The sequence below is a fragment of the Erpetoichthys calabaricus genome, chromosome 1, assembly GCF_900747795.2.
Source record: "Erpetoichthys calabaricus chromosome 1, fErpCal1.3, whole genome shotgun sequence".
Taxonomy (NCBI): domain Eukaryota; kingdom Metazoa; phylum Chordata; class Cladistia; order Polypteriformes; family Polypteridae; genus Erpetoichthys; species Erpetoichthys calabaricus.
Genome location: NC_041394.2, coordinates 318,134,525 through 318,162,335, shown reverse-complemented (window position 1 = coordinate 318,162,335; position 27,811 = coordinate 318,134,525). Strand labels below are relative to the sequence as shown.

Here is a 27,811-nt window from a genome sequence, read left to right as displayed (position 1 = left end):
CTAAAGTCCGATGTGTACAGGGTGAACAGGAAAGGACATGGCCTACAGAGGAGGGGACGCTGGCGCACGCATGCTGTTGCTGGTCCTCCCTGTTAACAACACTATTCGTAAAATTCGCCTTAATCCTGCACTTTTTTAGGCTTGTTTAATTTCTTCATTGTACATATAGTTCGTGGATGCAATGGACTCGAATTGTATGGATTTGGATTAATTTTTATGGACTTTACCTTGACTGGGAACAACTGAATCTGTGGATCACGGGATGAGACCTACGAACATTTCTTTGTACCTGGCGATCTAGGAGCCTGGGATGATCTGTCTCCTTTATTATAGTTGCTATGCTGGTCTGCTCTCGATTCATTTTATTGTGCTTTATGACTAAGAACTGATTTGATGTTCACACCCACCTGGCTTGTGGCTCTGGGGTGATCACGCCTGTAATACCCAGCGTTACTTGTTTGTGGCTGTATATTGGAACCTCCAAATCCTGCTACCTCCTCCTGCTATGCTTTCTGCTGCTTTGCTATCGCCGCTCATCTGCGCCACTGCACCTGCTCGTCTCACCGGCTCCACTGTGCTATGCTGCTTCTCCACTGCTATCAGATAAGATATTACTCAGTATCATGTTAAAATACTCTTGTGACAAACTCCTTCATATTAAACAGTTTGTCCAGAGCAAATGGTTTGACTAGAATATCCTAAAAGACACCGGTAGTTTGCAGCGCCCGAAATATATACATCGCGGGTCAGGACACCGCAACTGCCAGGCTGTGAATGAAAAGATCACAGGCAGCATTTGCTCAGGAATATGCCGTCCTACTCATGGCCCTGGAAATAGAAATGTCAGTGTGCCAAATTTACAGTATATGAAAATAAACTCTGTTCACAGCTTTGTGCAAAAAGAAGTCTCATCAACTAATATTGCATTGTTTAATTCGAAATCTCTTAATGGCAAAGCATTGGTGCTGTCAGAATTCATCATTGACACCAAACTTGACATTCTGTGTTTAACGGAGACTTGGCAAAAACCGAATGAATTTATGTCTCTCACGGAGGCGACACCACCTGACTACACTTTCCTCACACAGCCTCATAGCTCAAGACAAGGCGGAGGACTTGCAGAGTGGAGTTAAACATCAAAAGAATCCAAATTGACTGTCCATTGTCTTTCGAGTGTCTGGCTCTTAAACTAAAAACGGAATCAGGTTCTGTCTTACTCATTGTTCTTTATCATCCTCCAAAATACAATGCATCCTTCATATCTGATCTGACTGAACTATTAACCCACTTAAGTTCCTTTTCCCAGAGAGTCATTCTTCTTGGTGATTTCAACATCCATATTGACATCCCCACATCTAAACTGAGAAATGAATTCCTATCCTTACTGGACTGCTTTGACTTGACACAACATGTTGATTTTCCCACCCACTCTGGTGGTCATATACTGGATCTGATCTGCACTTCTGGACTATCTGTTGCCAACATTTACAGCACTGATTTGGGACTCTCTGACCATAAAGCAGTACTTTTCACCGTCTCATTACCTCTCCCTCCTCTTACCTGTAAATGACAAATTTCTTACAGAAACCTTAAAAATTTCTGTCCCTCTATCCTTTCTGATCTTTTACTGTCTTCACCTATTCCACCAACACTAGATAGTCTTGTTGACCACTATAACACAGCCCTTCATTCAGCATTAGATAAAACAGCTCCTTTAAAACATAAGGAGGTTTCCTTTAAACGTTCAGCTCCTTGGTATAATTCAGAATTGCGATCTATGAAAGCAGCTGGCCGACAACTTGAGAGAATGTCACATAAGACTGGCCTCACTGTGCACATCCAGGCTTTCTCTGACCACCAAAGAGCTTACAGAGAAGCACTAACTTCTACCAAGAACACCCATTACGGCAGAATAATAGAAAGTGGCCATGATAACCCAAGGATTTTGTTCTCTGTAGTTAATAAACTACTCGAACCCGCATCTGGCCCAACTACCTCTTCTACTGAAGTCTGTGAGAAATTCCTCCACTTTTTCCGTAACAAAATTAAAGATCTAAACAATTCAACTATCATAAATACATCATCTGTTTATATCTCTCCCTGTTTTCCCACTCCATCCAGCTCCTTCTCTAAGTTCTCACCAGTCACATCTGCGTCTGTTAATAACCTGCTTTGTAAGATGAGGCCGACTACTTGTGTACTGGACCCCATCCCCACCACACTACTTAAATCCTGCCTTCATGCCATAATCCCGACTGTTACAACAATAATAAACTCATCCCTTGACACTGGCTCTGTGCCGCTCACTTTTAAAATCGCTTCTGTAACCCCAATGTTAAAAAAGTCTGGTCTTGATGCTGACAATCTTAACAATTTTCGGCCTATTTTCCCCTTTCCTGTCAAAAGTTCTTGAGCGTGTTGTAGCTTCCCAACTCACCAACTACCCAACCTCTAATAATTTGATGGAACCCTTTCAGTCTGGTTTCAGGGCGCGGCACAGCTGTGAAACTGCTCTGCTACGGGTAACCAATGATTTGCTTATGGCAGCAGACTCTGGACAAACCAGCATATTAATTCTGTTAGACCTCAGTGCAGCATTTGACACTGTTAGACATGACATTCTACTGTCCAGAATGGAGAACATGCTGGGTATCTCTGGCACTGCCCTCCAGTGGTTCGAATCCTATCTGACTGATAGGCAAGGGTTTGTTAGTCTTGGCAACAGCAGATCCAGCTCAGCGCCAGTCACACAAGGAGTTCCTCAGGGCTCTGACCTCGGTCCTCTGCTTTTCTGTATTTATATGCTTCCCCTTGGCCATATTATTCGTAGCTTTGGACTGGGTTATCATTTTTATGCAGATGACACTCAACTCTACTTCAATGTTAAAAGTAGAACTTCATCAGAGCTTTCTCAGCTCACAACCTGCCTTATGAAATTAAAACCTGGATGGAGCAGAACTCTTTAAATTTAAATTACAACAAAACTGAACTCCTGCAAACTCCTGGACTAAAATGCAACTTAATAAAATGAGCTCCTTCCCAGTCTATCTTGGCAGTGATCTCATCAAACCTGCCTCTACTGCAAAGAATCTTGGTGTCATTTTTGATTCCTCCCTTTCTTATTCTGCCCACATAAATCACATTAAGAAACTTTCTTACTTTCACCTCTGTAACGTATCCCGTGTTCGCTCCTTCCTCTCCTTCTCTAATGCTGAGAAACTTGTCCATGCTTTTATCACATCCCGCATCGATTATTGTAATTCCCTACTGGCAGGTGCCCCTTCTAATCTTATATCACAGCTCCAGCTTATTCAAAACTCAGCTGCAAGAGTCCTTACTCGAACCAGCAGCAGCGAGCACATCACACCCATCCTGCTCCGTCTTCACTGGCTCCCTGTGTCTTACAGAATCGAATATAAAATCCTACTAATAACCTACAAAGCTTTAAATAACCTCGCGCCAAACTACATCAGTGACCTTCTCCATCACTATGTGCCTGCCCGCCCACTAAGGTCCTCTGATTCTGGCAATCTTGTTGTGCCCCTCACTAATCTACACTCCATGGGTGACAGGGCCTTCAGCTGTATAGCGCCCAGACTCTGGAATGACCTACCAAAATTAATCAGGTCAGCTGACTCCTTGAATTGTTTTAAAAAACAACTCAAAACTCATCTGTTCAGGAAGGCTTTTAGCTCTACTTGACTTTATTACCTTTCTCTCAGTTTACTTCTCTGTCAAGATGCCAATGTAACCTGTATGTGTGTGCGAGACTATCAATTATGTTGCCTGTTGTAATTGCTCCAGGGGCGCTGTACAATGGCTGACCCTGCACTGTGACCCCAAGGGGTATGCGAAAACTAACAAATTCCTAATACAAGAAATTGTATAAGGCGAAATGAAGAACAAAAAAAAAAAAATCATCCAGCTGAAGAGGACTTGCATTTAAATTAAAATTTTTGATTCTGTCTATCCTTCCTAAAAATGTGTATCCCTCTATGTTATACTCATCCCCACCTTTATTATTTAGCCAGGTTTCTGTTATTGCTATAATATCATAATTATGCTCTGCTACATATAACTTCAACTCACTTGCCTTATTTTTGATATTTCTAGCATTAACGCAAGCTATTTTTAATGTGTTGCTCATTCCATCCATCCATTATCCAACCCGCTATACCCTAACTACAGGGTCACGGGGGTCTGCTGGAGCTAATCCCAGCCAACACAGGGCGCAAGGCAGGAAACAAACCCCAGGCAGGGTGCCAGCCCACCGCAGGTGTTACTCCTTCTATATTTAAATTTTAGGTTAGAATTTACATTACTATGCCTTTTTATTTCTATACTGTTGTTTGTTCTTCCATGTATAGTTCTAAACCTGACCTGTCCTAAACTCCCTGCCCCCTCCCCTTGACGAACCTACTCATATGTCTCCTCGGTACACTGGTTCCCCTCTGGTTCAGATGTAACCCATAGTGGTGGAACAGGTCACATTTTTTCCAAAAGGAGTCCCAATGCCCTGTACACCTATACCCTTCTGCCATGCACCAAGATTTGAGCCACGCATTCTGATCTCCTCAATCTTACCTGGACTGGTGTGTGGCAAAGGCAGAACATCACAGAAGACTACCTTGTCAGTTCTGCTCCTCAGCCTGGCACATAACTCTTTGAATTTGTATTGCAGAACTGATAGACTACCCTTATGTACGTCATTTGTTCCAACATGGACAATGACAACTGGATCCACCCCTGCCCTAGCCAAGAGCCTATCCACCCTTCCAGGGAGGTCTCCCACCTGTGTACCCGGAAGGCAGCAGACTGTGCAGGACTCTCTGTCTCTGGAGCACACCAGCGCTTCAATCCCCCTAATGATTGAGTCCCTAACTATCACTAGCCTTTCTGGAAACTGGTTATGATGTTGTCCAATGTGGCTCCTCATCCCTGCCTACCACCTCAGAATCATCAGAGACACCACCCAGCTCCACAAGGACATGAAAATGGTTTGAGACTTCTAATTTTGGGGTTGATGCCCCGGACAGTGTGTACTTTTTACCTTACACCTTGTGACTGTGACCTACCTATCCTCCAGCGCCACCTTAGGGGTGCACACTATCTCTCTAAAGAACACCTGGGCCAGGTCTGCCAATGCTCTACTACAACGCAGGCCAGGCAACTCCTCCACCAGTTCAGCGACCCTGAGCTTGAGGTGCTGGATCAGCTGGCACCTCCTGCAGATATAGCCCTCAAAGACATCTGGCTCCTCCAAACCATCATCTAAAAAGTACAACATCCAATAGGAATTGCATTTCACTGGCCTTATTATTAAAATCTGATAAGTTTTTCTTTCTTTTTTAAAATTAAAATTAAATGATTTAACTTAAATGGTAAAATTTTAAAAAATTAAGCCAAAGAAATTTGATTATAGAACTGCTATAGCTATTTTACACCTTCTGGCCCCTTCAGCTCCTGTAATATTCTCCCTCTCAACTGCCTGCTGTTTGTCATTCTGTGAGGTTAACTTTACTTTTCTCTGTCTGTTCTCCTAGTTTGCACTTCACTTATTCCTTACTTAAAAGCACTCCACTCACACTGTTTGTATTCCCCAATATTAATTAACCTTTAGGCTGTCGCCCACTTAACTGCTCAGCTTTAATTAAAGTAAATGTAAATACAAGCATTGCCTCCAGCCAAGAGCAAAAGTGGGATCGAAAGTGCAAGTGACTCAGGCCAGGAGAACACGTCAATACCAGAAGGTTCATTGAAACTGAAAATGGATTTATAATCCGTGCTGTAAACTACCCCCCACAAGCCAGCGGCACTGACTCCAACTGGGCTTGCTACTCTACAAGTGGATCAAGGAGAAGACCAAAAGGAACAGTCCGAGCTGACGTTAACAATCACCGCAATGATTACCACAATAACTACCGCTCATGGGGGGGTGGGGCATATAGGAGCTAAAGAGTAATATAAAGAAGGTTACAAATGATACGAATGATATAAGGAAAGATAAAAAAGACATAAACAAGACAAACGAGAAGCTGCTTAAGGATATTAAAGACCAGGAGAAACCGCTTTGAGGCAAGCTTTAACACTAGAATTACCAGAGCCTACGAAAAAACTCGTAAATCCGTCCCACCTTAAATCACGTCTTAAAGCCGTTTGCACATCTCCGCCAGAGTCTTTTGTCATCTAAATGTGCTGATAAACAAAAGCTACTAGCAGCCAGCTATTCCATCCCCCCACCGATTTAGAATGAACTTCTAGCTCATGCCTTGCCTTGATTTGATTATTTGGGATTGAAGTGGAGTTTTACAGTGGAAATAATTCGAGCGTTATTTGGAATACATGTGTGGAATTTCATGTGTGTTCCGTTTCTACAGTATAGTAGTAGTCTGTGCAAACACATTTTTAAAACAGAAACGTTTTTCATATTCTAATAGTAAATGACAAAATGTAGGCATAAACTATATAACGTATGAAGCCTGAAGTCCATATATCAAAGAAACACTTTCACAAAAGGTAGAAATAAGAGAACACGTGCGCTTTTCTTCAAAATTATAACTGCACAAAAAAAAAAAAGCCGCGTTAGCATGCCACATTGACACTCTTACTACAACTGCCGCGGTGGCGTAATGGTATCAGCTCCTGACTGGGGATCAGAGGGTGGCGAGTTCGATCCCGCATGGCTCCACTTCGAGAAATGAACTGCTCTCATTCTTACATTTTTAGAATAACAACATAAATTTCATTTCAGTCTGTAACAGCCGGTGTAACTTATGATACTGGTAAAGGTTAGCTTTTTGTTTTTTTTTGTTTAATTCACTTTTCATTCTAGCAGTCGATGCATACTAAGGCCCCCCCCCAAAGGGTTCTGACACATAAACGCTGGCGAAGCTGCCTTCTTCGTATCTCACATAAAATTTTCACACCTGATCTGACGCTGTTCGTTTTCAAATAATATTGCATTAGTGCGATGAAGTTTTCACATATATTGTCTCTTTCAGATGTGTAATAGAAACCACAGCATAGAGAGAAGTGAGTACATTGCTTCTTACAGGAAAAGGTGATGGAAAAAGTGCATTGGTACGAGAATGCAGTCACGAGTATACTGCAGTCTTTATGTGAAAACAGCATAAATAATGTGAAATCATTCTCTCCTCTGCATGTCCTGGAGTACAAAAGAAACAGCATACAGCAACATGTGGGGACTGGCAGGAACACTCAATAACACTGAATAAAAAGAAAATCAAGTGACGGTGAGATACAAAGGAAGGCAGCTTCCGGCTGTTACAGACTGAAATGAAATTTATGTTGTTATTCTAAAAATGTAAGAATAAGAGCAGTTCATTTCTCGAAGTGGAGCCATGCAGGATCGAACTCGCCACCCTCTGATCCCCAGTCAGGAGCTGATACCATTACGCCACCGCGGCAGTTGTAGTAAGAGTGTCAATGTGGCATGCTAACACGGCTTTTTTTTTTGTGCAGTTATACTTTTGAAGAAAAGCGCACGTGTTCTCTTATTTGTACCTTTTGTGAAAGTGTTTCTTTGATATATGGACTTCAGGCTTCATACGTTATATAGTTTATGCCTACATTTTGTCATTTACTATTAGAATATGAAAAACGTTTCTGTTTTAAAAATGTGTTTGCACAGACTACTACTATACTGTAGAAACGGAACACACATGAAATGCGTGTATTCCAAATAATGCTCGAATTATTTCCACTGTAAAACTCCACTTCAATCCCAAATAATCAAATCAAGGCAAGGCATGAGCTAGGAGTTCATTCTAAGTTGGTGGGGGGATGGAATAGCTGGCTGCTAGTAGCTTTTGTTTATCAGCACATTTAGATGACAAAGGACTCTGGCGGAGATGTGCAAACGGCTTTAAGACGCGATTTAAGGTGGGACGGATTTACGAGTTTTTTCGTAGGCTCTGGTAATTCTAGTGTTAAAGGTATGCTAGAAAAAATTGAAAAAATACAGGAAATGCAAGTAAGTTTCAGAATAAATTTAGAGTACTTGGTGCTCAGCTTCAAGATGTTAAGCAAATGTTCATGACTTGTATTGAAATAGTTGATCAACTGGCATCTACCGCTGACGGAAAAAACGGCTGCAAATTCCAAATGCAAAGTGTTTGGACACACACTAGCTGCACTGGAATGCATTCAGAAGGAATAATATCAGAATAGAAGATCTGAGATCAAACTCAGTAAAAATCATAGCTGAACTATTTTCTCAAATAACTGGAGAGGACTTCAAATCAGACACTGAGTTATAAGCAGCTTACTGCATACATGGAACGAATACCTCAAAATTTAGAAGCCTCATTTTCCATTTCGACAAATCAGAATCTAAATTAAATATGATGTCACTTCTCAGACAGAACCATGAGATTATATTTAAAAATAACCACATTCGTATTATCCCTGATTTCTTACTTTCAACAACTGCTAAACATGCTGCATGGGTGGGGGAGAGAGCAAGCTATTTCTAATCTGTCCTTTTAACCTTGACAATTGCAAGTGGCAACACAACAATAGTCTTTATAACAATAACTCTTGGCAAAAGTGAAATTTAAGGTTAAAGCTATCTTATGTAATAATGTACTACCTTAATTTAAGACTACAAAATGTCGACAAAAGTTCATAAGCAATGTCTGTATGACCAGACAGTGAACTTTGTAAGCTGGAATGTCAAAGGTCTCAATCACGATTTAAAGAGAAAGAAAGAATTCTCTCACCTAACTGGTCTAAACGGCAAGATAGTATTTTTACAGGAGACCGACTTATTAAGCAAGGATCAGTTTCTTTTGCAAAGAGAATTGACTGGCCACATATTCCACTCCAGCTATACAAAGAAAACTTGGTGTGGGAATTTTTATTCATAGAACAATTTCATTTGTAGTATCAGATGTAGTATGTAATTCTGAAGGGTGATATGTGATCATCATACAGTGCATCCGGAAAGTATTCACAGCGCATCACTTTTTCCACATTTTGTTATGTTACAGCCTTATTCCAAAATGAATTAAATTCATTTTTTTTCCTCAGAATTCTACACACAACACCCCATAATGACAACGTGAAAAAAATTTACTTGAGGTTTTTGCAAATTTATTAAAAATAAAAAAACTGAGAAATCACATGTACATAAGTATTCACAGCCTTTGCTCAATACTTTGTCGATGCACCTTTGGCAGCAATTACAGCCTCAAGTCTTTTTGAATATGATGCCACAAGCTTGGCACACCTATCCTTGGACAGTTTCGCCCATTCCTCTTTGCAGCAGCTCTCAAGCTCCATCAGGTTGGATGGGAAGTGTCGGTGCACAGCCATTTTAAGATCTCTCCAGAGATGTTCAATCGGATTCAAGTCTGGGCTCTGGCTGGGCCACTCAAGGACATTCACAGAGTTGTCCTGAAGCCACTCCTTTGATATCTTGGCTGTGTGCTTAGGGTCGTTGTCCTGCTGAAAGATGAACCGTCGCCCCAGTCTGAGGTCAAGAGCACTCTGGAGCAGGTTTTCATCCAGGATGTCTCTGTACATTGCTGCAGTCATCTTTCCCTTTATCCTGAGTAGTCTCCCAGTTCCTGACACTGAAAAATATCCCCACAGCATGATGCTGCCACCACCATGCTTCACTGTAGGTATTGGCCTGGTGATGAGCTGTGCCCGGTTTCCTCCAAATGTGACGCCTGGCATTCACACCAAAGAGTTCAATCTTTGTCTCATCACACCAGAGAATTTTCTTTCTCATGGTCTGAGAGTCCTTTAGATGCCTTTTGGCAAACTCCAGGTGGGCTGCCATGTGCCTTTTACTAAGGAGTGGCTTCCGTCTGGCCACTCTACCATACAGGCCTGATTGGTGGATTGCTGCAGAGATGATTGTCCTTCTGGAAGGTTCTCTCTCCACAGAGGACCGCTGGAGCTCTGACAGAGTGACCATCGGGTTCTTTGTCACCTCCCAGACTAAGGCCCTTCTCCCCCGATCGCTCAGTTTAGATGGCTGGCCAACTCTAGGAAGAGTCCGGGTGGTTTCTAACTTCTTCCACTTACGGATGATGGAGGCCACTGTGCTCATTTGGACCTTCAAAGCTGCAGAAATTTTTCTGTAACCTTCCCCAGATTTGTGCCTCGAGACAATCCTGTCTCTGAGGTCTACAGACAATTCCTTTGACTTCATGCTTGGTTTGTGCTCTGACATGAACTGTCAACTGTGGGACCTTATATAGACAGGTGTGTGCCTTTCCAAATCATGTCCAGTCAACTGAATTTACCACAGGTGGACTGCAATTAAGCTGCAGAAACATCTCAAGGATGATCAGGGGAAACAGGATGCACCTGAGCTCAATTTTGAGCTTCATGGCAAAGGCTGTGAATACTTATGTACATGTGCTTTCTCAGTTTTTTTATTTTTAATACATTTGCAAAAATCTCAAGTAAACTTTTTCCACATTGTCATTATGGGGTGTTGTGTGTAGAATTCTGAGGAAAAAAATGAATTTAATCCATTTTGGAATAAGGCTGTAACATAACAAAATGTGGAAAAAGTGATGCGCTGTGAACACTTTCCGGATGCACTGTAGGTAATTTATTTAATTGCAAAGTGATTTTGATAAATATCTACGTATCCAATGTGGATGACAGAGACTTCATTCAAAATGTACTTGCATCCATTCCTAATGTGAACACTCATAAAATTATAATGGCTGGAGATTTTAATTGTGTTTTAAATCCAGACCTGGCTAGGTCTTCTGCCACAGGAGTGATAACATCTAACACTGCAATAATAATCACACAGTTTTTAATTGATTATAACTTATCAGACCCATGGTTGATTTCTAAATCTAAACTCAAGAGCATATTCCTTTTATCCAAGGAAATTGATTTTTTTTTTTTTAGAGACAAATACTCTGGGAAACTCTGAAGGCATTTTTAAGAGGAGAGATTATTTTATATCTCTCCCACAAAAATAAATCGGAAACCAAGAAGGCATCAGAGTTAATCAGTGAAATTACCAGAATAGATCAAGAACATGCCAGGTCCTCAAATGAAGCACTTTTAGGAAAAGATAGACTTTGCATTAAGAACTCAAGCTCTTGACAACAAAAGAAACAGAACAACTCATTTTTAAATTGTGACACCATTAGTATGAACACAGAGAGAATACTAATAAGATCTTGGCTCAACAAATCCATAATCAGGAAGTTTAAAATCCAATATCAATAATTACCAACATAGATGGAGACAAAATCATTGACCAAAAAATATAATACACACATTTAGAGACTACTATAAGTCCTTATATGCTACTCAGTGTAAAGAAGACAAGACACAATATAATGCATTTTTGATGCATTACAGTACCATAGCTAACTACTCTTGGTGCAGAGGAATTGGATAAATCTCTGCCACTTTCAGAATTAGTAAGCACTATAAACTCACTTCAGTGTGGGAAAGCAGCAGGCCCTGATAGCTACCCTGCTATATTTTATTAAAAATTTTCAATTAAGTTAACTCCACTTTTATTAGCATCATTTATTGAAGCCAGAGACAATAAAACTCTACCTCAAACTTTTCCCCAAGCATTAATTACCATCTTTCCTAAGAAAAATAAGGACTTATTACAATGTGCATCATACTGACCAATCTAACTTCTGAATAATAAAGGACTTATTAAAATGTGCATCATACTGACCAATCTCACTTCTGAATAATAAAGGACTTATTACAATGTGCATCATACTGACCAATCTCACTTCTGAATAATGATGTTAAAATACTCTCCAAAGTTCTAGCTAGAAGGACTGAGAAAGCGCTTCCTTCAGTAATATCACAAGACCAAACAGGATTTATTAAAGGCAGACACTTTGCTTCCAATCTTCAAAGCCTGTTTAATGTAATATATTCATCCACAAAGTCTACCGGATATCTTATTATCGTTAGATGCAGAAAAAGAACTTGATATGGTTGAATGGAACTAGCTATTCACTACATTGCGCAAATTTAGGCTTGGCCTGAGCTTATGTGCATGGATCAAACTACAGTGGAACCTCGGGTCACGACCGTAATTCGTTCCAAAACTCTGGTTGTAACCCAATTTGGTTGTGACCCGAAGTAATTTCCCCCATAGGATTGTATGTAAATACAATTAATCTGTTCCAGACTGTACGAATTGCATGCAAATATATTTTTTAAAGATTTTTAAGCACAAATATAGTTAATTAAACCATAGAATGCACGGCGTAATAGTAAACTAAATGTAAAAACACTGAATAACACTGAGAAAACCTTGAACAACAGAGAAAACTAACATTGCAAGAGTTTGCGCTATAACGCTATGAACTGCTCACTAAAAACACTTTTTTTAATGAGTTTTAAGCACAGGGGAAAAAAATGAACATTTGAAAAATCCGTAATTTAATAAACCACCACGAAAAGTAACATTGCAACAATGCAGGCTACGAACTGATTGCTGTAAACATAAATGAAGTGGAGGTTAAAAAGTCTTCATTAAATACAACGAGGTTAAAACAATGCTCGAATCAGTCTCTTTAAAAACAAGCCCGGTGCATTCTTTAACTGCCTTCCTGGCCTTATGCGGCCAGCCCTCCCTCTCTCTCTCTCTCTCTCTCACTCGCTCTCTTGCTCGCTGCACAGGGAATGCACAGGGAGAGACTGAACATGTACGGAAATCATAGGCACGCACAAACTGAAAGGGAAACTGGCTTGTTCGTATACCGAGTGTGTGGTCGTGAACAGATGTAAAAGTTTGGCAAACTTTTTGGTCGTAACCCGATTTGTACGTGTTCAGAGACGTTCGTGAACCGAGGTTCCACTGTACTGTATACCAGTTAAGAAGCTTCAGTTTTATTTCAGACTACTTCAAACTAGAACGTGGTACTAGACAAGGATTCCTCCTGTCACCACTGCTATTTGCAATCACCATTGAGTCATTAGCAGTGAATTTTCGAAATGCTTCTGAAATAAAGGGGATTATCAGAGAAGGACTTGAACAGAAAATATCACTATGTGCAGATGATATAGCACAAATATGTATCATAAAAATACAACAAAATACTGCGCTGCAGTCCTAACAGCACTAGCAGAAATTCAAAAGAGACCTGGACTCAAAATCAATTTGAATAAAAGTGTGCTCTTTCCAGTGAACTCCCTAGCACACTATATTAGATCAGACACCTTCCTTTTTATCTTCACAGATCAGTTTAAATACCTAGGGGTAAACATCACAAATAAACATAAAGGTATTCTTCAATAAAATTTTGTTTTTTGCATAGATGGTTTATCCTTCATCTCACTTTAGCAAGAAGAATTAACACTATCAAAATTAATATCTTTCCTAAGCTTCTTTTTCTATTTCAGAGCATCCCATGTACATTAAGAAATCATTTTTTAAGAAATTAGATTCAACCATAACCTGATTTATTTGGAATTCAAAACATCCACGCATCCAAAAGGCAACTCTACAAAGACAAAGACCTAAGGCAGAAGGTGGCATGGCTGTACCTAAATTTCAATTTTATTACTGTTCGGCAAATATACAAGCTATAAAAACCTGGACATTGACAAAAGTAGATGAACATACACACGCTTGGTCCACAATAGAAATACAATTCTGCAGTACTTCTCTGTATTCCCTGTTTTGTGGCCCAGTCAATACAAGTTATCTATACTAATAAAAGGCAAAGCCCCCACTGACTCACTCATCACTAATTCTCCAACTTCCCGTATAGGTAGAAGGCTGAAATTTGGCAGGCTCATTCCTTACAGCTTACTTACAAAAGTTAAGCAGGTTTCAATTCGAAATTCTACGTGTAACGGTCATAACGGTTGACAACGTCCGCCATGTTAAACTTTCTTATTTATGGCCCCATCTTCACGAAATTTGGTAGGCAGCTTCCCTGCGCTAAAAGAAACTGATGTACGTACTTATTTCGGTGTTATGTCGCCACTGTCAGCCGCCATATTGAACTTTTCAACGGGCTTTGTTACTTATGGGCCCATCTTCAAGAAATTTGGTATGCGGGTTCCCAGCGCTCCCTGCTGATAACTGCAGCCTTTTTATTTAATCCAGGGCTTTTCCGCTGTTTTATTGTTTGTTTATTATGATTATAATTATTGTGTAGGTATTTTAGACTTAGTTTACATAGTTCAGGTACCCATTTCCTTTATCGTTCCAACTGTACCCCCATTAACATGTCTATCAAGGTGATCACCATCGATCAAAAAACTGTCACTTACCGAGTGGTTTCCATGCCCAAAGATGGCGCCTGCCTTTTCCATTCTCTGTGTTACATATTGCACGGCCATATCAGGCTCACTCTTGATATCCGGAACAACATTGTGTCTTATGTATTGAATGACTGGGATAGGTTCAAAGTGTGGACTGATGACAGTACAGGAGATAATTAAACTACACAGGAGCACTATAAGAGTGAAATGCTTAAGCCCTTCACCTATGGTTCTGCATGTGAGTTGATGGCTGCCGCTGAATTGTTCGGTTGTCACTTTCAAGTGTACTGAAATGGCCAAATATTTTACACCTTTGGACAACCGCCAATGCCTCTTACAAAGCCTTCTTCAAAATGTCTACCCCAATCTACGAAATCTCCACAAAAACGACGTGTCATGGTTGAGGGAGAGAGCTATCCTGACACCAAGAAATGACATGACTACGACTATAAACCACATTTTACTTCAAGAACTACCTTCACAGCCTGAAAACATATCAGTCTGTGGATTCAGTTGTAGAAGTGGAAGACGCGGTGCATTATCCGGTAGAGTTTCTCCACACTCTGAATCCTCCAGGCACTCCTGAGCATAATCTAATTTTGAAGGTTGGGGCACCAATAATGTTACTGAGAAACTTACAGCCAACGAAACTTTGTAACAGCACGAGACTTCAGGTCACGTGTCTGCAAAAGAACCTAATTGAGGCAACTATTTTTACTGGCAGTGGCTCAGGGGAGAGAGTTTATTCTTCGCATCCCCATTATATCCTCTGATCTCCCATTTCAATTCAAACGCCTCCAATTTCTAGTAAGGCTCTGCTTCGCAATGACAAACCCTACAAAAGGTTGGCATTGATTTGAGGCAAGATTGCTTTTCACATGGCCAACTGTACGTTGCATGCTGAAGAGTAAGCTCAGCGCACAGCTTGGTCATATTACAACTGGAGGGCCGAACTGACAACGTGGGTATACAAAGAGATCCTTCCTGCAACTCATCTCTAAACTTTAGACTCAAAGGGCTCTCTGGCTTGAACTGGCTGAAATGCTCTACCAGAGTTAATTCTGGGAATGACCTGGGCTCAGACAGTGTCCTTTGGTGACCTAATTGATTACTGCATCTTTGAGTTGCCAATAGCCTTTTGGGCTGCCTTGCTTAGAAGTGCACCATGGTCCCACTCCTCCTGCTCTGAGACCACCTGCTGAGTCGACACTACTGGTCTTCTACTCGTTCTAACCTTTAAAAGTCCAACATTAGCCCCATGTGTTGTAACCTAATGGCAAGCCCTCTTTCATGTCAGGAATCCTTAGCTATTGCTTGGTTTGCTTGTCCCTTAGCATCTTGGCAGAACATCCTGAATCCTTCAGTTCACACTTGCTCCTCTTTTAGATCCTACTGGCTTTACACTCAATCCTCCTCTTGCCAGGCACCCCATCACAAGAAACTGTGTAAGGGAAAAAAAATTACATGAATAAATTGAAGTCTACAGTGGGCTTCTGTGAGTCTCAGAACAGAATGGCTGTCCTCAACAACTGACTTCTGTTGCACAAGCATGCAATCGACACTTGGTATTATGTAGAGCATTAGCGCATCTTCACATGGCAGAACAACTTCTACCCTGATATTATCTCAGATAACATGCTGACAGCTAAGAAAGTGATTATCTTTCAAAAGCTGCTTCACCTGACTTGTATGCAAGGATTACAGCATATAGAGTTAATCGTAATTTAATGTTGACTGCATGTAAGCAGGCAATTGCATCCCACTGCATTAGGTGAACAACAGCTAAGCTCTAAGGAAGCTTGAGAAGAGGCCAGCACCTTGTGACATCTGAGGCCTGTTACATCAACGAGAAAAAATTAAGATTATTCATTTCAAATGTGTATCCATGCCCACCAGATGGTGGAGCACCAATGCAACGTCTATTATGCATGTTTTGGATTTCAGTTTTTCAGGCTCACATATGCCGACAGATTCTGGGAAGGGTTTTACAGATAATGTTGGGGTTCATCAGACCTTCAATGCATGGTGTGAAACCAAATCCTTAGTATCACTTACAATGAGGAAAATAAGGAAAAGAGGGTGGAGGAAAAGTAATGATGACTAATATTCCGTATATTTATGGGATGATAGTGGCTTTGTTGGCCCAAATTCAATCTTCAGAGAAAAAAAGTATCTTTCACTCGAAGTGTGCTGAACAAAAATGCTGCTTAGTGCTGAAGGAAAGGGGATGTGTAGTCAACATGAAATCCAAAGGAGTAACCTCAATTAATCTGCTGGTGCTTCTCACACTTACACATAGAGTTATTGCACTATGCATTTCAGATTTGTAAACTACTTTAGATAAAACCATTTGCTACATAAAGGTTAATTTAATGTAATACTGGTTACCCAGATTCCTACATCTGAACAAAGTTTTTTTTTTTCCTAGGAAATGTGCAAAATAATCTCATCTGTAACTCACCCTGGGTGAGCAGAGCGAAAGGAGCAAGTGATTGGGCAGCACTGCAATGGAGATGAGAGATGATCCTGATTGATTTTATCCTTGGTTTTTATTGGATTATTTATTAAATTTTCACTTTTAATTGAGCATTGGATTTTATTAAAATATTTTTTGACTAGGGTGGCACGGTGGCACAGTGGTAGCGCTGCTACCTCACATTAGGAGACCTGGGTTCGCCTCCCGGGATCCTCCCTGCGTGGAGTTTGCAATGTCCTCCTAGTGTCTGCGTGGGTTTCCTCCCACAGTCCAAAGACATGCAGGTTAGGTACATTGGCGATTCTAAATTGTCTCTAGTGTGTGCTTGGTGTGTGTGTGTGCCCTGTGGTGGGCTGGCTCTCTGTCCGGGGTTTGTTTCCTGCCTTGTGCCCAGTGTTGGCTGGGATTGCTCCAGCAGACCCCCGTGATCCTGTAGTTAGTATATAGCAGGTTGGATAATGGATGGATGGAGGTTGGGTTGCACTGCACTTTATTTGTTGGACGCTGACTAGAATAAAAGCTCTAATCACTTGTGAATCAACTTTGCTGTTCTGTGCCCTCATTGCACTAGTCTGCTGCGGTCATGACAATCGATATCCTGAGGTTCAAGAAGATGTCAAGACTCAGGGCATCACAATCAGTTTTTTAAGAAGCACCGTTTCACAGACATCAAGACTGAGGTACTCCATGTTGCCATGATTGACACTTATATCGTCAGTCAAAAGTGCCAATTCTAGGCATCAAGGAGAGGATCCCAGGTGCTAAACTCTTGACCCCTGCTGATAATAAGAAAATCCAAAGAGGGTTACAATAGACTTCTGTCCCTAAACAATTAACGTTGATAACTTTTCAGACAAAAACAATGTTGGCTTCATTATCAACTGGGACCTCTTCTGGGAGATATCATCCTTCTGCATATGGGATGGGCTGTACCCCAGTAGATCTGGTGCCAGGTTCCTCTCAACAAACATTTTAAAACTAATATAGACTTCAAGATTTTCTAGCTTTATGCAGATTGATAACCATGACCTTGCAGTAAAATGTATCAAATGTGCAATGTGTTTACCTAAAGATGTGCATTACTGTATATTATCTCTACAATTACATATTACAGATCCATTAAAGAATCCAGACATTTTGATAATGTTAATAACTTAATAAGTATCACTAGTTGTCTTATAATCTCTGTGCAGTCCTACTTCTCTCAGAATCCCTTAATAGAACATTACTTGATATTAGAGAATTAACTAGTAAGAACATTTACATAAAATGTCTTATTGCTGACAGTAACTTGGTAGTGAGGGGCTTGCAGTACTTATAAAAGCTGCCCCACTGAAATTTAATTTTACTCATTCGGCTCATCAAGGGAAGTGAGGCTGTGGTTTGGAGAATATCTTCTCAAGCAGTATAAATTGCCATCCTTGGCAGTTTCATTTTCTTGCTGTTGCAATTTAAAGAGTACCACATTCCCCTTTACTATAAATTTATTGTCTGACGAAATATAGCGCTTTGTTAGTTAATTCATTTTTGGATTTATTATCTGTAGTAATAGCTAGTTATGATAACAATTTTCTAATAGTAGGTGTTTTCCAATTCTTTTGCTGATAATCAATTCAATCCCAAAGCTATGCTTTTGGTCTTATTCAACATATCAGCCAGTCAACACACAAAACTGGGGTCACACATTAGGTCTGACTTTGATGAATCTCACATCTATAGGACATGGCAGTTGGCCAGGGTGACTAAACTTCAGGAGGAAGTCACTAACCTGCATTATACTAAACAATTAGCAGATCTTGCCCAGATGTCCTTTAGGGAGATAATGTGCACTGCCAATGTGGCACATGAGGAGACTCTAAATTGGAGAGATAAAAACAGCTGGGTCATGGTCAAACATATGTGCAAGGTAAGAGGTGCCCACTGCCGGTGGCATTAACCCTAGAGTCTCAGGTTTCCAACCATTTTCAGGACTCTGTGGAGCTGGATGGTGGCTCTGAAAACCCTGAGGTTATAGGCAGGAATGAAGAGCCACAATGGATCACCTTAAAAACCAATCCAACGAAAGACAGAAGACTGATAGTGGGGGACTCAGTCATTAGAGGAACTGAGACACACCTCTGCTCCAGAGACAGTGAGTTCCCTACAGTGTGGTGCCTTCTGGGTGCACAGATGGAGAGCTCCCTGGAAGGGTGACTAGGCTCTTGTCTGGACAGGTGTTGAATCCAGTTGTCATTGTCCATACTGCTGCAAAAGACATACATGAAGATTGGCTATCAGCTCTGCAATCTAGTTTAAAGAGTTAGGTGTCAAGCTGAGGGGTAGAATTGAGGGGATAGGCTTCTCTGAAGTTCTTCCTGTGCCAGTCCAGGTAAGACTGAGGAGATCAGAAAGATCACATGTGGCTCATATCTTGGTTTGGGGTAGAAGGGTGTAGGATTGTGGAGCATTGGGATGCCTTTTGGAGCATATGGGACTTGTTCCACTGTTACGGGTTACATTTGAATCAGAGGGGCACCAATGCGTTGGGGAGGCATATGAGTAGGTTAGACAAGGATTGTTTAAACTAGGGAATGGGGGAGGCATGGAAATTAGGACAGGGCAAGTTTAGAACTTTATGAAGGAACAAACAAAAGAGGAATAATAAATATGCATTGTAACTTAAATTCTACACTAGAAAAAGTAATGCATAAAATAAATTCTTGCCTTAATGCTAGGAGCATTAAGAATAAAATAAATAAGTTGGAGCTTTGATATAATAGGAATATCACAAACATGGCTAATTAATAGAGATGGGCTAGATTATGACCTACACGAGTACACTTTATTTAGGAAAGCCAGCCAAAACCAAAAAAGTGAAGGAGTGCCATGCATGTTAAAATTTAAATGCAACACTTCTTCAGCCACAGCTTAGTGAGGATGTTTGGATTTGGTTACACAGCATTAGGGATCAAGGCGTCATATTAGGAGACAATACTTTAAATGTAAATCTTTTTGATAATACTGTATTAAAAAGGTAAGTTTAGAGGGAGATAATAAAAATAATAATAATACATTTTATTTATATAGCGCCTTTCCATGCTCAAGGCACGTCACAGAGTTTAAGAAAGAACAGCAGGGTATACAGTATATAGCATTGTACTAAACCAGATAAATAAATAAAGAAGAGTAAGATAGTAAATTCAGAGAAAAGCCTAAGAGACAACATAATTGATGGTCTCACACACACACACACACACACACACACACATACACAGGTTACATGAGCTTCTTGACAGAGAAGTAAACTGAGAGAAGGGTAATAAAGTCAAGTAGAGCTAAAAGCCTTCCTGAACAGACGAGTTTTGAGTTGTTTTTTAAAAGAATTCATGGAGTCAGCTGACCTGATTAATTTTGGTAGGTCATTCCAGAGTCTGGGCGCTATACAGCTGAAGGCCCTGTCACCCGTGGAGTGTACATTAGTGAGGGGCACAACAAGATTGCCAGAATCAGAGGACGTTAGTGGGTGGGCAGGCACATAGTGATGGAGAAGGTCACTGATGTAGTTTGGCGCGAGGTTATTTAAGCCTTTGTAGGTTATTAGTAGGATTTTATATTCGATTCTGTAGGACACAGGGAGCCAGTGAAGGCGGAGCAGGATGGGTGTGATGTGCTCGCTGCTGCTGGTTCGAGTAAGGACTCTTGCAGCTGAGTTTTGAATAAGCTGGAGCTGTGATATAAGATTAGAAGGGGCACCTGCCAGTAGGGAATTACAATAATCGATGCGGGATGTGATAAAAGCATGGACAAGTTTCTCAGCATTAGAGAAGGAGAGGAAGGAGCGAACACGGGATATGTTACGGAGGTGAAAGTAAGAAAGTTTCTTAATGTGATTTATGTGGGCGGAATAAGTGAGGGAGGAATCAAAAATGACACCAAGATTTTTTACAGTGGAGGCAGGTCTGATGAGATCACTGCCAAGATGGACTGGGAAGGAGCTCATTTTATTAAGTTGCATTTTAGTCCCAATTTGCAGGAGTTCAGTTTTGTTGCAATTTAATTTTAAACAGTTCTGCTCCATCCAGGTTTTAATTTCACTGAGGCTGGTTGTGAGCTGAGAAAGCTCTGATGAAGTTCTACTTTTAACATTGAAGTAGAGTTGAGTGTCATCTGCATAAAAATGATAACCCAGTCCATAGCTACGGATAATATGGCCAAGGGGAAGCATATAAATACAGAAAAGCAGAGGGCCGAGGACAAAGTCATTGGAGACTTTAACTACCCAAATATTAACTTTACTAACCTTACATTTAACGGTGCGCAAGAACAGGCATTTTTAGATGTAATCAATGACTGTTTTTAACACAGTCCAGATTTAGTATTCTGGAATAATCAGGATAGAATTGAAGTGGTTGATCCACTCGGGTCAAGTGACCATAGCATAATACAATTCTCAGTGTTTTGGCAGTGTGCATATTGAAAAAAAACCTTTAATTTTAGTAGGGTAAATTCGGAGCAGATGCAGCAAAAACCCAAGTAAGGTAAATTTGGATAAGACAGTTGAGGAGATGTTAGTAAGGTTTAAAAGTGTTTTACATGCAATGCAGAAAAAGTTAATCCAAAATTAAGAAGCAGTGCAAAATTAAAGAAAACTTTGAAGTGGATACATAAGGAGCTAAAAATAAGTTACAAAGGAAAAAATGACTCAAAAAGATTCTTTAGTATTTAGTAGTAAAAAAACTGTCAAGAAGGAGGTGAAAATAGGAACAATAAAGGTAAGCTAGAATATACAGAGTGCAATAGCAAATCCTTTGAACTTGTGCTTTATTGACATTTATTTGTGTGAAGAACTTGATAACCTCCCAAAAGTAACAGGAGCCACTTAGTGACTTGCAAATTGTAGAGGAAGAAGTACTGCTTAGATAAAATAGGCTAAAACCTAATAAATAATCAGTAAGGTCATATTTCACTAATATGCTGGAATTCTATGAGGAAGGAACAAAAGCATACAATAAGAGAAGTGCATATGATATTACAGTAATCCCTCCTCCATCGCTGGGGTTGCGTTCCAGAGCCACCCGCGAAATAAGAAAATCCGCGAAGTACAAACCATATGTGTATATGGTTATTTTTATATTGTCATGCTTGGGTCACAGATTTGTGCAGAAACACAGGAGGTTGTAGAGAGACAGGAACGTTATTCAAACACTGCAAACAAACATTTGTCTCTTTTTCAAAAGTTTAAACTGTGCTCCATGACAAGACAGAGATGACAGTTCCGTCTCACAATTAAAAGAATGCAAACATATCTTCCTCTTCAAAGGAGTGAAGCAAACAAATCAATATGTCTGTTTGGCTTTTAAGTATGCGAAGCACCGCGGCACAAAGCTGTTGAAGGCGGCAGCTCACACCCCCTCCGTCAGGAGCAGGGAGAGAGAGAGAGAGAGAGACAGAGAAAAACAAACAAGCAAAAATCAATACGTGCCCTTCGAGCTTTTAAGTATGCGAAAGACCGTGCAGCATGTCGTTTCACGAAGCAGCTGCACACAGAAGGTAGCAACGCGAAGATAATCTTTCAGCATTTTTAGACGAGCGTCCGTATAGTCTAGGTGTGCGAACAGCCCCCCCTGCTCACACCCCCCTACGTCAGCGCAAGAGAGAGAGAGAGAGAGAGAAAGTAAGTTGGGTAGCTTCTCAGCCATCTGCCAATAGCGTTCCTTGTATGAAATCAACTGGGCAAACCAACTGAGGAAGCATGTACCAGAAATTAAAAGACCCATTGTCCGCAGAAATCCGCGAACCAGCAAAAAATCCGCGATATATATTTAAATATGCTTACATATAAAATCCGCGATGGAGTGAAGCCGCGAAAGGCGAAGCACGATATAGCGAGGGATTACTGTATTTATTTTTCTTTGATTTTCAGAAAGCTTATTATAATGTCCAGCATGAGGTTATTGATCAAACTAAAAGAAGTGGGAATTCAGGGCACAGTCTATAGGTGGATACAAAATGGTCTCAAACACAGGAAGCAAAGGGAAATGGTGAGGGAACTTTTTCAGAATTAGATGATGTTAAAAGTGGTGTCCCTCAATGCTGGGCTGCTGTTCTTTTTAATATGCATAGATTATCTGGACAAGAATATAATCAGTAAACTGGTTAAATTTGCAGATTATACCAATTTCGGTGAAAGGGCAGATAATGTAGAATGAGCTAAAACAGAGACTTGGGCAGATTTATGGCAGATTAAATGTAATATAAGTAAATGTAAAGTATAACTTAGGAAGTAGAAATGTTAGATTTCAATATACAGTGGGATGTTTGAAAATTAAAAGTACACCTTATGAGAAGGACCTAAGAATTACAGTGGACTTATCACTATCTACAGTTAGTCCAAAACATCAGCAAGAATCAAAGATTTGAGTATATCTCAGATGTCTTAGCTTCATTACACCGGCTGCCTGTGGGCTTAAGAAACGATTTAAAGATATTTTTAATTGTCTAAAAGTCTCAAAACAATACAACACCACCTCAAACTTTGGAAATTTTGTTCTAATTTTAATGTTTGATCTGCTAAGGATAGAGCTGCCAGGGAAGAGGAAAAGAGGAAGGCCTAAGAGAAGGCTTATGGATGTGCTGAGAGAGGACATGCAGGTGATGGGGGTAACAGAACAAGATGCAGAGGACAGAAAGATATGGGAGAAGATGATCCACTGTGGCGACCCCTAACAGGAGCAGCCGAAAGAAGAAGAAGATCTGCTAACACTGGTTTGCTCAGTATTCCAAGAGTTGGACTTTTTCTTTTGTGCATAGAAACTGGAACACTTCAAAAATACTAAAAACTCACCTTTTATGTTGACTTAAAATATTCTTAGCATCACTAGCATTTCACATTGTGTAAGGAGGTGGCGATTAGATTTTCTCACAAAATACTTTTTATTTGTTGTTTTATAGACTGGTCACTAATCACAAACTTTTGTGTGTTTGCTTTTTTCCTGTACTCAGTGCTGGTGCGATGTGCCACGGCTCTCCGGCCTGCGAAGATGAACCAGGCACCGCAAGAGAATCCCGTTAATGGTGACACATTCATGGACTGCAGAATGCCTACGCGGGCTGCATAGTCTTTTGGCCTTGAATCTTCTACAGGCTTACTTTCTCTGGCTAGAGTTTGTTTTTTATATCCTTTTCTTCCTGTTCATCAGACCACAGCATTTATTGTTATGCTGGACATTGTGTTACACACTGATGCTGTTTAATATAACTGTTAACAAATAACTATTCTTTACCTTTTTAATTTGTTTTGTTTAGTTATTTGCTTTCTTTTATTTAGTTATTGCTATTATAAAGTACTGTATGAAAACGTGCCATATAAACAGATGTTGCTGTTGTTATTAGAACATTAGTATAGGAATGTGCCTAGACATCTCTTCTGCACTGGCAAAGTATTTTCAAAATTAATAAAACAGTGAGCTTGTGCCAGGAGTAGAACTGTGGTAGAGAATGAACCACTAACCGTATAGTTAATAGTCAAGGCTCCAATGAGGAGCACCCAGAGGAACTCCCAGCCATGTTGGAAATCACCTAATCTTAAAGGATTTGAAGACGAATGTTTTTTGATTAGTTGAATTTTCAATGTAATTATGATATGTCAGTAAAAAATATTTAGATTGACATGGTGCCCCAGATGTTAGGGCAGCTGCCTTATAGCTTTGGAAACCTGAATTCAAATAGAGTCTGGCCATTGTTTGTGTGGAATTCTGCAAGTTTTCGCATATCTGCACAGGTTTCCTGTGGGTCCTCCAATTTTTGTCCATATTTAAAAAAACGTGCAGATTCTAAATTGGCCAAGTATGGGTGAGGAAAAGTATGTGACGTTTGCCAATGACAGACTAATGCTACAGCATATCCAGAGCGGGTTCCTACCTGAACCTGATGCTGCCAGCATAAATGTTAGTGCCTGTGACTTTCTATTGGAATAATACAGTCCTAGAAAACAAACGAATGTCTATGTCAGGAACCCTCACCTAAGCAATACAGAGAGAAAAGAGATGGATAATTACTTACCTGTAGCTTCAAGCACAGTTCCAGAAGATTACCTATTATTGGAATCAGTAGCAAATGTGCTATATTACCTTATAAATTTGCAATCTGCACTCAGGTTCAATAAGCTTATGGGTAAAACCTTTACTGTGTTACTATCTTTCCTAATGGCCTTATAAATTCTCCCTCACTGCCAAAGTATTTTTGATGTTGTGAAAAACCTTAAAAGCTATCCTTCCTGTCCAGCTAAAAAGCCAAGCTGGAGCCAAATTCTCTCTCTCTCTGCAGCAAATCTGACTGCCAGTGCAATAAAACCCCCTCAACAGGCAGACTTACAGAAGCTAAATTAATCAGCACGATAAAAACAGATGTCTCTTTGTGGAAACATCTATATTTTTGTTTTTCAGAAAATTTCACAGATGGTTTTCATAAATCACTCATAAATCATTCATTAATCATCTTATCTGCTAGTAAATATGCCAGCCTTAAGATGTCTGCTTTGCTCAGGATCTGCACATTTTAGTGGCTTTATATGGCAGGACCGCAGAAAGCACTTTGCTGAATGTGGAGGGAATCTCTTGCTTGCTGCTGTGCTGGTCCTGATAAGTAGCATACCAGGTGTCTGCCTGTGCCACGGCCCTCTCAGACTTCACATTCAAATAAGAATCTTAGATAGATAGATAGATGCCTTATAACCCGGAAGTGCGTCATAATCCCATGACAGGAAGTAACGATGTACTCCCGGGTTGAAGATAAGGACTGTTTACCCTGACCCGGAAGGAATAAGGACTTGTGGGTAATGGAACAGAAACACCTCCGGGTCAGGGGGGTATAAAGGACTCTGGGAAAGCCCAGACATTGAGCTGACCTGGGAGGTAGGGTGGCTAAGTGTCTGGGAGAGGAGGAGTGAGTATTGAGAGAATTGTTGTATTTATATGAGTAGTGTGGAGTGGAAGGTGCTTGGTGCACTGCATTAAAAGAAAATAAAGAAGTCTTGGACTTTCACCTGGTGTTTGGAGTGGTACCTGAGGGTTCAAGAGGTGGATCAGAACCTCTACTGCTACAATAGATAGATAGATAGATAGATAGATACTTTACTGATTCCTGAATGGAAATTCAATTGTTCTAGGTGTGAAAGAGGAAATAAAAGAATTATGTACAACAGTACAAACAGAGCAACCCAAAACACAGTGCAAAAAAACAAACTATATACAAAATATTACTATAATGCCATAATACTAAAAAGAATTAGTATCTTAATGCTAGCTTGTCTTTTATAACTGGCTTCTGTGAAGGTAGGCCAGATGGAAGGTGAAGTTATACAGTTTCTTGGATGCATGGGAAAAAAAAAAGAAAAAGAGTCCAAGTAGCAGCTCTTCACACGCTGTGGTGAAATGAACCAGTGGCTCATGGCGCTCCTCAACGTGTCAGTAGAATGGCTCAGATATATTAGCCATGGTTACCATCATCTTCTTTTCTGCCACCTTCTGTAGTGATCATTTTATTCAGGCATTTGGCATTTCCTTCCCTTCTATACGATTTACACTATAGAAAACTATGGAGTTATTTGAGGTCTACTTTGCATCTCCTCTATTAAAAGCACATTAGTTAGGCATACTATGAATGTTGCTTTGTGTTTATCTCCATATTTATCCTTTAGTAATGTTTTTAGTAGTTTGGTGTCCTTGTTGTTCATTTTGGGTTTGGGAATAGCTCAAGGGTGTCCTGATCATCTATGCTATGCCTAACTAACCCATGTTACTGTTCATATTAAATGTGCTTTCAAATGAGCAGATACAAAGTAGACCTCCATTAACCCCTTCTTCTTCTATAGTGTAAATTACCGTTTATTATTAAAGACTAGAAAAAGAGCCCGTTTTGACAACATAAGATGAAATGGGCACGAGTTTATGTCAGCAGTGTATGAAGAACAAATGATAAGTAACGAAGAAGTTGTTTTGTAATGATTGTAGTCCGCTTTACTCATTACTGTACAGGCTTGTACTGTTAGTTGATGAATTTTCCAGGCCTATAGTATAATGAATGTTCCAGTACAATATGGAATAGTAATAGCTATAAGCACCACAAACCTGATATAGGTGTATTGAACTAATGCGTAATTGAATCAGAATGCGTAATTAGGCCTCGAGCTGTAGTCGAAATCGCCTTTCAGGCCTCTAGAGCTTTAATCGAAGTCGCCTTTCTCTTTGAATTTTTGCGGCCGTAAATCCGCCGCCTGCCGCGATGTTGGGGTTGGATGTTGGTTGAAGTCGCCTTTATCTTTGAATTTTTGCGGCCGTAAATCCGCCGCCTGCCGCGATGTTGGGGTTGGATGTCGGTTGAAGTCGCCTTTCTCTTTGAATTTCCGCGGCTGTAAATACGCCGCCTGCCGCGATGGCGGTCTCGTAAGGTTTTTCGGGCAGCTGTGCAGAAGGCGACTGCGCATTCGGCTTTGGACAGACGTGAGTGAGTGAGTGAGGAGGCAGGCAAATTATATGTATTAGAATTGTTATTTTTAAATTTACAAGTATGCTTACTCAAAGCCATATTAGTATATGGCACACCTACTTGACCTACTAGCTATATATGTTAGTCATGCTACAAAGCCAGTCAAAAACAGTGATTGGTATAAAATATTTTTTATATGGAATTTTGTATAATATGGAGTTCAGTAGCTGCTGATATGCCACATAGGATGGGTGCACACAATTTTCTACCTGAGACTCAATTTTCTGAATAAAGTATATGGACAATGTTGTGTACCAGTCAATGTACTACTGGACTTTAATGGCCTAGATGGCCAGCTCAGTCCCTGCCACTGACCATCTGTTTGTCCCTTTTAATCTGACTGTTTTCCATCTGTGATAAATGTATGTGGACAATTTTACAGCATTGTACCACATCCCTATATTGTTTAGTTACCTTGAATAAAGGCATCAGTTAAAGATAAAACAATAATAAAGGTCATATCGTGTAGATACACATAGAGAACACATCATACACATACAAGTGTCACTTCTGTCAAGGGCTTTCTTCAACAATTTTCTCATATTTAGTCAGACCCAC

General features: G+C 40.3%; 1 protein-coding gene across 1 annotated transcript in view; it reads right to left on the bottom strand.

Moving 5' to 3' along the window:
- The window catches only part of tmtc1 (transmembrane O-mannosyltransferase targeting cadherins 1), a 607,165-nt gene that overhangs the window by 45,162 nt on the left and 534,192 nt on the right, over positions 1-27,811 (bottom strand). The gene's annotated exons all lie outside the window — the stretch shown is intronic.